This window comes from Passer domesticus, chromosome 8 (genome assembly GCF_036417665.1).
Source record: "Passer domesticus isolate bPasDom1 chromosome 8, bPasDom1.hap1, whole genome shotgun sequence".
In the NCBI taxonomy this organism is placed as follows: Eukaryota; Metazoa; Chordata; class Aves; order Passeriformes; family Passeridae; genus Passer; species Passer domesticus.
The window spans coordinates 35181035-35190312 of NC_087481.1; the positions used below are offsets into that span (position 1 = coordinate 35181035).

Below are 9278 nucleotides of genomic sequence, written 5' to 3' on the forward strand. Positions count from 1 at the left end.
ACATTCTACTTCCAGAGCAGCACAGTCATTGTCTTCAAGTAATTTGGAACTAAATTTAGTTACATGTATATTTACCTATCACAGTGAAACATCATCATGGTACTACTTTGGTTTTCACTCTGAAATTTCTACTGATTAAAAAACCTGAAAGACTATATTTGTTTTCTCATAGGTTTCTGTCTTTCAGATTAAAAAAAAACCAAAACCAAACAAAATAAAAATTGCTTATGATTCATATGCTTTTGATTCAGAACTATGTTACTCTTTAGCAGGTAATTAGATGTAAAACATTAAAGGCTGCTCATCTGGTTGAAGTGAGGAAAACATTATCCTAAAAAAAGGCATGATGAGCTCCTTGAGTAGCAGTACTGGATGTGAGCAGAGAAAGTCAGCCTTGCAAAAAGAAGCACAGACACAGTATCATCACAGTTAAATCTTTAAGATAAAGGAATAAACATGCATATTCTAATCTATTAGACTGAATATGAATTAAAAAGACCTTTTTTATCCACAGTACAACTTTTCCTCTCTAGATAACCCCTAGCACAGTCTCCTTTGCAGTGTATTTAGTTCATATCTGTACCACAACTCTACGTTGCTTTGATCAGCCCCTCTACCAGCCAAATGTTTCAGATGGTTTTCAAAGGAACACATCTGCTCATGGAGACAAAGTCACATCTCATGCTCTGATGAGGACAGTGGTGCTGCTAGAGCCAGCAAGCAAGTGGCAACACACATCTGATGCCAGGAACTCTCCCTTGGGGTGGTCACACCAACCCTCTGAAACAGAGATCTGTTTGTTTACAGGGAAGTCAGGGAGGTAGGGGGCTGATGCAGCAAACCAGAGAGAAAATGATGTGAGTTCATTTCTGATGCCTTAATCCACATTAACTATGCCAAGAGCATAAAATGAAATGGAGTGAACCTTACTTTTAGGATATCTTTTTTTGGTCAGTTTTACATCCCACTCTGTCTGTACTATGGGATTTTATTCACTCAGTAATGTGTTGATAGTTGTGCTGGTTTATACAATTGCTGCCCTTAGCTGTTCATTGCTGCCCCTGTGTTACCCCTCTCTCATGCCAGCACGATCATTTCTGCAGCTGATTTTCTCAGTTCACTTTACTGTGCAATCTGGCTCATAGTTAGCAAGAGAAAATGTGGGGTTTTTTTCATGAACCAGTTTCCTGAACTTTTTCACTATGAATATGCAAAGAAGGAAAATGCTTCTGAATACCTAAATTCTTCATGACTGCAAAGGGAAAGAAAAGCTTTTCTAGTGTTATCCCATAGGAAATATTCCACATTCAAAGTAATAACCAGCCTGCAGGACTGACTCCTGAAGCACTACTACCTTTAAGAGGCACACAAAAATTTCCCCAGTACAGACCCATCTAAAGGGGTAGTGGTTATCACACCTGTTACAAGGGGAGCAGAGCCCACACTGTGAAGAAGACCAGAGCCTCAGTGGAGCTGGGTGCCATGCCACACAGAATGAGATGGGACACCTCCATTTGTACCAGCTCTGGATCCAAGCCTGTACAAGGGAAGTGAAAGGTTCATCCTAGGCAGGTTCTAACTCCTATCTGCACAAGATTTCTCAAGTCAAAGAAGAGCCAGCTAAGCAGTGAAACATGACAAAATGCCTAATTCCAAAGCTAGCACTGCTAACCCACCAGCAGAGCACTAGTGAAAACAATCTGCTACAGTTGGCTATGTATTCATCCTAATATTTGGAAGAGAGCATGCAGGGGGACTTCAACACAAATAAGCCCTTTCTGGTTTTTGCCTGTATTTCATCCCCAGTCTCAACTCTCAAAGATCTAATTTCTCCTGCTAACATAGCTTAAAAACCTGACTGCAATAAGGCAGTGTTTTCCTTAAACTAAAATTAATTTTAAAAACAATTTTCTGTATATAAAGATTAGGTAGATTTATTTTTCTATTGAAAATTAAAGTTTACTTTTGGCAGATGATGAGGGAAAAATGGGTTAGTGAAAAGCAAAGACATATTCTACCCTTGACTTCTTTTGTCCGGTCATCTTTCCTCCATTTGCCAGAAATTACAAAGCAATTGAGTTCAAAGGCACCACACATTGTGAGTCAGAGACTGGATTTCCAGCGTGTTTATGTTGGATGTATTTGCATAATGGTTGTAGTGAGTGCTGTGGCCCTACACCAGACAGACATGCACGCACCTCACTAGCAGCATTCCAGCACCCAGATGGAATTCCTTGCTAGGTGGGACTCCCTTACACCCTGCATATTCGGAAGAAAGCACTTTCATATTGGCATGAGAGCTTCCTCATTAGTGATTTTTCTTGTTAAAACATGAGACCTGGGCCAGGCTCTGGGCTATTTTGCCTACTCTGAGCCCATTTCAGGTGGCAGGGCAGCACGGCCGGTGCAGGCAGGCTGATGGAGCTGTGGAGCTCCTGCCCGTCAGTGCCGGGACAGGCTGGCATGGAGCTGTGGAGCTCCTGCCCATCAGTGCCGGGACAGGCTGATGGAGCTGCGGAGCTCCTGCCTATCAGTGCCGGGACAGGCTGATGGAGCTGCGGAGCTCCTGTCCTCAGTCCTGCTCCATCAGTGCCAGGACAGGCTGATGGAGCTGTGGAGCTCCTGTCCTCAGTCCTGCTCCATCAGTGCCGGGACAGGCTGGCATGGAGCTGTGGAGCTCCTGCCCATCAGTGCCGGGACAGGCTGATGGAGCTGCGGAGCTCCTGCCTATCAGTGCCGGGACAGGCTGATGGAGCTGCAGAGCTCCTGCCCATCAGTGCCAGGACAGGCTGGCATGGAGCTGTGGAGCTCCTGCCCATCAGTGCCGGGACAGGCTGATGGAGCTGCAGAGCTCCTGCCCATCAGTGCCGGGACAGGCTGATGGAGCTGTGGAGCTCCTGCCCCCAGTCCTGCCCCATCAGTGCCAGGACAGGCTGATGGAGCTGTGGAGCTCCTGCCCCCAGTCCTGCTCCATCAGTGCCAGGACAGGCTGACGCTGCACAGCCTCAGCCCAGGATCTGCCCAGCTGCTGCCAGGGCCCAGGAGAGGGTGTGGCAGTGGACTGTGCCAGCGTGCAATAGAACCAGACTAGCAAGGAGCCTCGCCCTTCTCTGCGCCCCCGCCATGTACCTCTGAGCCAAACCTTGCACTTCTCTAACCCCACAATGAACCTGCTCAGAGCACTGCATTGGCAGAAAACTCACCCTACCAAATGAACAAACAAAAACTTGACAACATTTCTGCCAGATTTCCTCCCTCCACCACTTCAGCCAAGTGCTGGTGCTGCAACAGCCAGCCAAGGGACAAGGAATGCAATGTACTAACCATTAGCTGAGCCCCATTCTGATAGCACCCATCACTGCATGGTCTTGGTTAACATGTCTAATCACACCCTGATGAGACACAGACAGTCTTAGCCTGCTGTAGGCCTTTACAAGGGGATAGACAAACATAGCCTTGAAAAAGCTGCCCTGACAAGACTTAAATACATAGAGGACATTCAATCTGGCAGATAAGCTCTGCACTTCCTTTCTAAGCAGGAGGGAAATCCAAGTTCTTTTGAATAAATAAGAGGAGGCACTCATACATGACAACAGATGCTATGGCAAGGCCATTTTAAAGAAGCTTTCAAATTTTGAATTTTTATAGTTGTATTTGTGCCCCAAGTATGCTTGAGAGAAACAAGAAAAAAACACAGATGCAAAGAAAGCAAGAGTCAGAAGTGCAACCCAGGGAAGGACAGGGAGGGAGGGCTCTGTAGCATGAAAGTAGCTGAGGAAGTGAACAAGGAAGCTGAGAGCACGAGAGTACCCATTTGGGGCACAGGACACTGTCCTTTAGTTTTGGTCAATGAACTCGACTAAACAGGAGAGACACACACGTTGTGCAAGCGGAATGCTTCTCTTCTCCATTTAAAAGGCATGCTTAGGTCAGGAGCCCTCTCTGGGCTAATTGCTTGAGCCTGAAATGGCACTGCTGGTGCCTGGGAAACTGTTTCTATTTACTATAAGCCTGTCTGTTCCCCAGGCTGCACCAGCACAGACTCCACAGGCAGGATCAGACCTTTCAGGAAGGGGATGTCATGTCATGCTGCAGTGCCGGGCAACTGATGCCACTGCCTCCTCTGCTTGTCATCCAAGGAAAGCTACGGCTCTTGTTTCAATTATTTTTCATGCAAGCTGCTTGTGCTAATCAGCTGTCATTATTTCAAATGGAAAATGTGGTTGGTAGAACAGGTTAGCAACTTGTGTTGTCCTGTTTCTGACTGGTATCCTGTTATCACATGCTAGTGTCTGCAAATGTGGACAAAAAAGGCACCTTATGCCAAAACACTGTATTAATATTTGAATTCCTGCATGGTAGCAATACTAAGAAACAAAGCTGCTCTTTCTCTTCATAAAAGAAAGAAGGAAAAATAACCAGTGTGGGGCAAAGTCCCCCACCTGTAAGTTTTTATTTTCTACCCTGACAATTTTTGTGTGTGAACTATATTAGCTTTTTGTATTGAAAACTGGCCACTCCTAACTGATGAGCTCACTGCTGTTTGCTTCCTGAAGAGACACTAGGACAGAAACTCAGCAACAGAAAATCAGTTGCTTCACTGAAGAAAAGTGAACAGTAATGATTTATGTCAGCTAAGAGTCAAGATTCATCCTGCTTAAAGACACAGCTTGTTCCAGTAAGGAGCCTCGCTCAGCTTACAGGGGAGGGATGAAGAAGCACTTAACCAGGTCAAAGGGCATGTGGGGAACCACAGATACTTCCAAACGCACAGAGAAAACAAAGCCCTACCACTGGATTTGAAAGATGTGTTGTAAAGAAATCACTGATTATACCAGTACACTAGTCCTATAAATTTTTCAGGAGGAGACTCACAGAGGCCAGGGCACATTTGATTACTTCATGGTGTGAGTGTAAAAACACATGTCCAGGAGAAGCAGCAAAAGCAGAGCTCCTCAGACAGCACAATGCCTTCTGGAGTTCCCTGGTACTGGTGGAGTGAGCAGCTCAGGGTGGAGTGACTGCAGATTTCTACGTTTACTGAAGAGGGGCAGTGCTTTTTCCCCTGCAGGGGGAAAAGGAATAGGTGGAGGTAAACCCTTCTCTTATCAGCCATGTGCTACCAGTTCCCTTTGGAAGTCACACCTTGTTAGCAGCTCCATCCCCCCCTTTTCCAAAATGCAGATGCTGTAGCTTGTACAGATGCCTTCATGGCATAAGACCTTGGGGGAAACAATACACTCCCGTTGTTCAACTGATGTTAACTCTGTGTGCTCATTGCACTCTAAGAACCCTTTCTTGGATCAGTGATGCCATTACTGCAAATATCAATAGGACTACAATAGACTCTGTCATTCTTTCCTGCATTTGAATTTCATCTTGGGTTGGTTGGTGCAACTTTTTCCAGGAGGCCACAGCTAGTTCCCATTGTTTTACTCAATATAGTTATATTGGTATTTCTAACTGTTTCAGGACAGCAAACACTTGTTTGCTTTTATTTCATCTCGCTCTAACTTATGGATGCAGTCATAGGTTTAAATATGCTATGGCTCACAGTTAACAGCTGTGTAGGTTTCTTTTCCAGTATTCTAAAAATTACAGTTTGCCTTTCACAATTTCTACTACAAGCCACTCCTATTGCTCAGTTGTTAAGCAACAAAGCACATTAAAAAAAAAAGAGAATTAGAGGGTGTCAATCCAGTTTAAAACAAAAAAAGCCACTGAAAAGCCACATCACTTAATTCTGATTCAGAAAAGATCACGTTCATACCTGTGAACAGGTATGAACATTGCTACAGCATGCAAGGACTCTGTGAACCTACACCACAAATCAATATTTCCCTGCCATGCTTGTAAGGAAATACCATGACATACTGTCAGGCAGTCATGGTAAATGTATCTCTTTGAAAGGTTTCTCAGTTTCTTCAGAAATAGTTTTCCACTAACATTTTTGCATTTTCCTCACATTCTAGGAATGTTTTGATTTTTTAAATTTGACAGTTACTTAGTAATTATGCACATCTGACATTATGAAAGTGAATATTATTCCACAGTATAAAATCTCTTCAGAGGTCAGGTGGGAAAAGAGGATATAATCATGTCTTTGAAATACAGTTTATCATTCCAAATTAGAACAAAACCACAACAATTAAAAAAATGAGAGTTCTAAGAGTAACAATTTTGCCTCCTGACTGATAATTTGTTTTTAAGACCTCTGCACTTTTTGCTTTATGAATGATCTGCTGAATGGCCTTGTACAAGTCACTTATCCTCTTTATGCCTCAGAGCAGATACAGCTGAGAGAGATACACACTAGCTATAACCATGTGTCATTATGCTGGGGCAATGCAGTGTGTCAACCTAACTATTATCTTATTCTGCCTACATGGGGTGCATCCATGCAGATTTTGCTTACCTAGACAAGTCTCCCATTTGCAATTTCTAATAAATGGAGTAAGGATCATATACTGCAACTGCTCAAAGTTTAGAGAAATAACTCCTCTCTCCCTGCCCCAAACAACAACAATCATTTTTCCCTCCGTCTCTTGTGACTGCAGTTCTTGGAAGCAGAGCTGCATACATGATGCAGCTAAAGGCAATGAGTAGCTGTTTTCAAATATCTGAGGTACTGCTTTCAGCTGCATAAGATGTTGTGGTCTCCTGTTCCATGACAGCAAGAAAATTCAATGCCCATTTTTATGCAATAGAAGAGAGATGTGATTGAAATGGCAAATACATTCGAAAAAGAACAGCCACATCCAAGGAGGGCAGGGGGCACAAGTGTGTGGGCAGCAGCCCTGGGGGTAGGCGTCTGAGTGGCAGGACCATGTAAATAACATTTTGAGGTGCTTTACTGTTAGCTGCCTCCAATATTTTCAAGTTGCTACACCTCTGGTTGCTGCAGCCAAAATGCACCCTGTAGTTACAATGCTTCCCTCCTGAGGAAGCTGCAGGTTTAGATGAGCTTTCTTGCTTGAGTGAAGACCTTTCCTGCTAACTACAGATCTATATATGTGTTATCAATTGTGCCGTGCTGGAAGCACTTAATCTGTAAACAGCAGAATGTTAGAGGGTATTACTGCACACAAATGCGAAGTCAGAAAGATTATATTAAGCACACATTAGGATACCTGACATTAACTACAGCGTGTTTACACATATATTTTCCCACAGCTTGTTTGCCTTAAATGCCTTTGCTGAAGTGGCAGGTTTCTATTCCACAGTTACGTGAAAGAGATGTGAGCAGGAGCAAACTCTTGAAGCTGCAGCTCTGTGCTAGCCATATGTTACTTGCAGATGCAGAAGACTTACCTATTAAAATTCAGAGCAGCTGTGTTCAATGATAAAATGATAACTAGTATCAGCTCTTTCTCCAGGGAGCTGAGCCACCATCATCTGTGTAAAGGAAAAACAGCGAACTGTTTCCAGTGAACTGGATGGAAAGTCATGGACAGACAAAGGAAGGACACAGAATCCCAGGAACTGGTTTTGTTTACAGCATTTATTCAGGTCAGCTCATGAGGTGCGGACTCCTTAAAGGACCTGCACACCCCACAAAATCAGACTTATTCTAGTATATCCTTAGCACTTCCTTCACTTTGTGTGCACGGGAAGCTCCTTTTTAAAGTTGCCATTCCTATTAGAAGCACTTTGTATAATCTTATCCTTCTAAGTTTCAGCCTCAGCTCAGCACCCCCTCTTTAACTGGCAGCTGATCCTCTGTAGCTGTGTGAGCAGCCAACAAAGGTCTTCCCCCTTTTTATCTGCTGCTCTTTATTACAACTGGAGCTGAAAAATGAGATGACACATCAAAAGGATTTGGTCTGAATTTCAAATTTCACAGTATTCAGGGTTTTGTTGATTCCCTCATTTTGGATTCAGGCCACTATAAAAAGTCAGTCACCAACAGCTCATTTCACCTCCAGATATCTAGTTCCCTCACACAAACTCACAGCACATCTGGCTACACAGTCCTAAACCATTTTACTCTGAATTGCCTCTAACATGCTGCCCCTCACCCTGATGACAGGTCTCTGGTAACATTTGACATAATAGTTGTATTAGTTATAGTTATATTAGTTATTATAGTGATGTCCACTATTAACACTTAATTTGCACTCCCAATTGCCCTTTCCACAGTTGCCCTTTCTGTGGCAACAAGAGAGTGTTTCCTGGGCCAGCTGATCCTTTTGTGCTGGGCAACATGCCCTCCATGTCCTGATCCACCTTCTCTTGAGTGATATTGTTTTCATTAAGGATACAAATCCATTAGTGGAAGCAGGCTAGGGACATAATGCATCTTCAATGTTTCTTTTTGTGAATACTTGTTTTTCCTTCTCTCTTGTAATTCTTACATTTACTTTAATTAAGCCCGAAACAAAATCACTCAGGCTTACTCAACAAGTGTGACTGGTGTTCTCAAGATGAGAATAAAGTACAGCCAGTAAATCTAAAGTATACACCCCAGTGGGCACATGTGTCAGCCTCCTGCCAGGGTAGCATGGGCTATGAGGGTTGGAGGAGTAAGCAACAAAATCCTTTTTTCATGGCACTGCACATAGGTGCGCTCTTTCCTCTGAGATTTCTGATGATTTTCTTATTTCTGTCCCTTTTGGGCAGTGAGTCCAGAGAGGGGTGGCAAGAAAGCAGAATGATTTCTCAGACTTTCTCCCTGTTTTGGGCACAGCAGTCTACACTGTCCCAGTGCACAGAACACCTCCATTTAGTTTTCTCCAGGATCTAGACTCCTGCTGGGGGAGGTCTCTGCCACTTGCACCTCACTGTGAGTTCCAGATCCAATGATGCCCTCAATCAGTGCCTGGGATCATTAAGTCATGATCAACATGATTTTGATCAGTGCTTAATCAAGTGCAAATCTGAAGTCTTGGAAATGAAAGATTTCCCCCACATGCTGTGCTTTTGCATAAACGCGAAAGGCTTCAAGAAACACAGCTAGGGATGAATGGCTGCAGTACAGACAAAAGTCTGTTCCCACAGATATATTATATATGCAGGGCTGTTGCTTTTTAAATTTGCCTTCTCGTGTCAGAATAGGAGACTTACAAGCCTTTCTTAATTTAAATATGTGTTGTTGCCACCAGATTTCTAAATGATAACCTAGATCTTTGTCTATTGATAGTAGCACTCCAACCAAAATGTGAAGGTGACACACCATCCTCTGCATCTCTTTATAGAATATTTTTGTTCATTGGTTTTAGCTGAAAGCTGGTATGGTCAGGAACCTTGCTTCACTGGTCAGTCAGTACCTGCCAGTAACT

General features: G+C 43.5%; 1 long non-coding RNA gene across 6 annotated transcripts in view; it reads right to left on the reverse strand.

Annotated features, from left to right (window-relative positions):
- The window catches only part of LOC135306432 (uncharacterized), a 327734-nt gene that overhangs the window by 73159 nt on the left and 245297 nt on the right, over positions 1-9278 (reverse strand). For 2 of the 6 annotated variants that reach the window (XR_010367250.1, XR_010367253.1), the window contains one exon: positions 7312-7395. The exons of the other annotated variants lie outside the window; for them this stretch is intronic. This is a non-coding gene — a long non-coding RNA (uncharacterized LOC135306432). The remainder of the gene's footprint in view (positions 1-7311; positions 7396-9278) is intronic. 6 annotated transcript variants of the gene reach the window in all.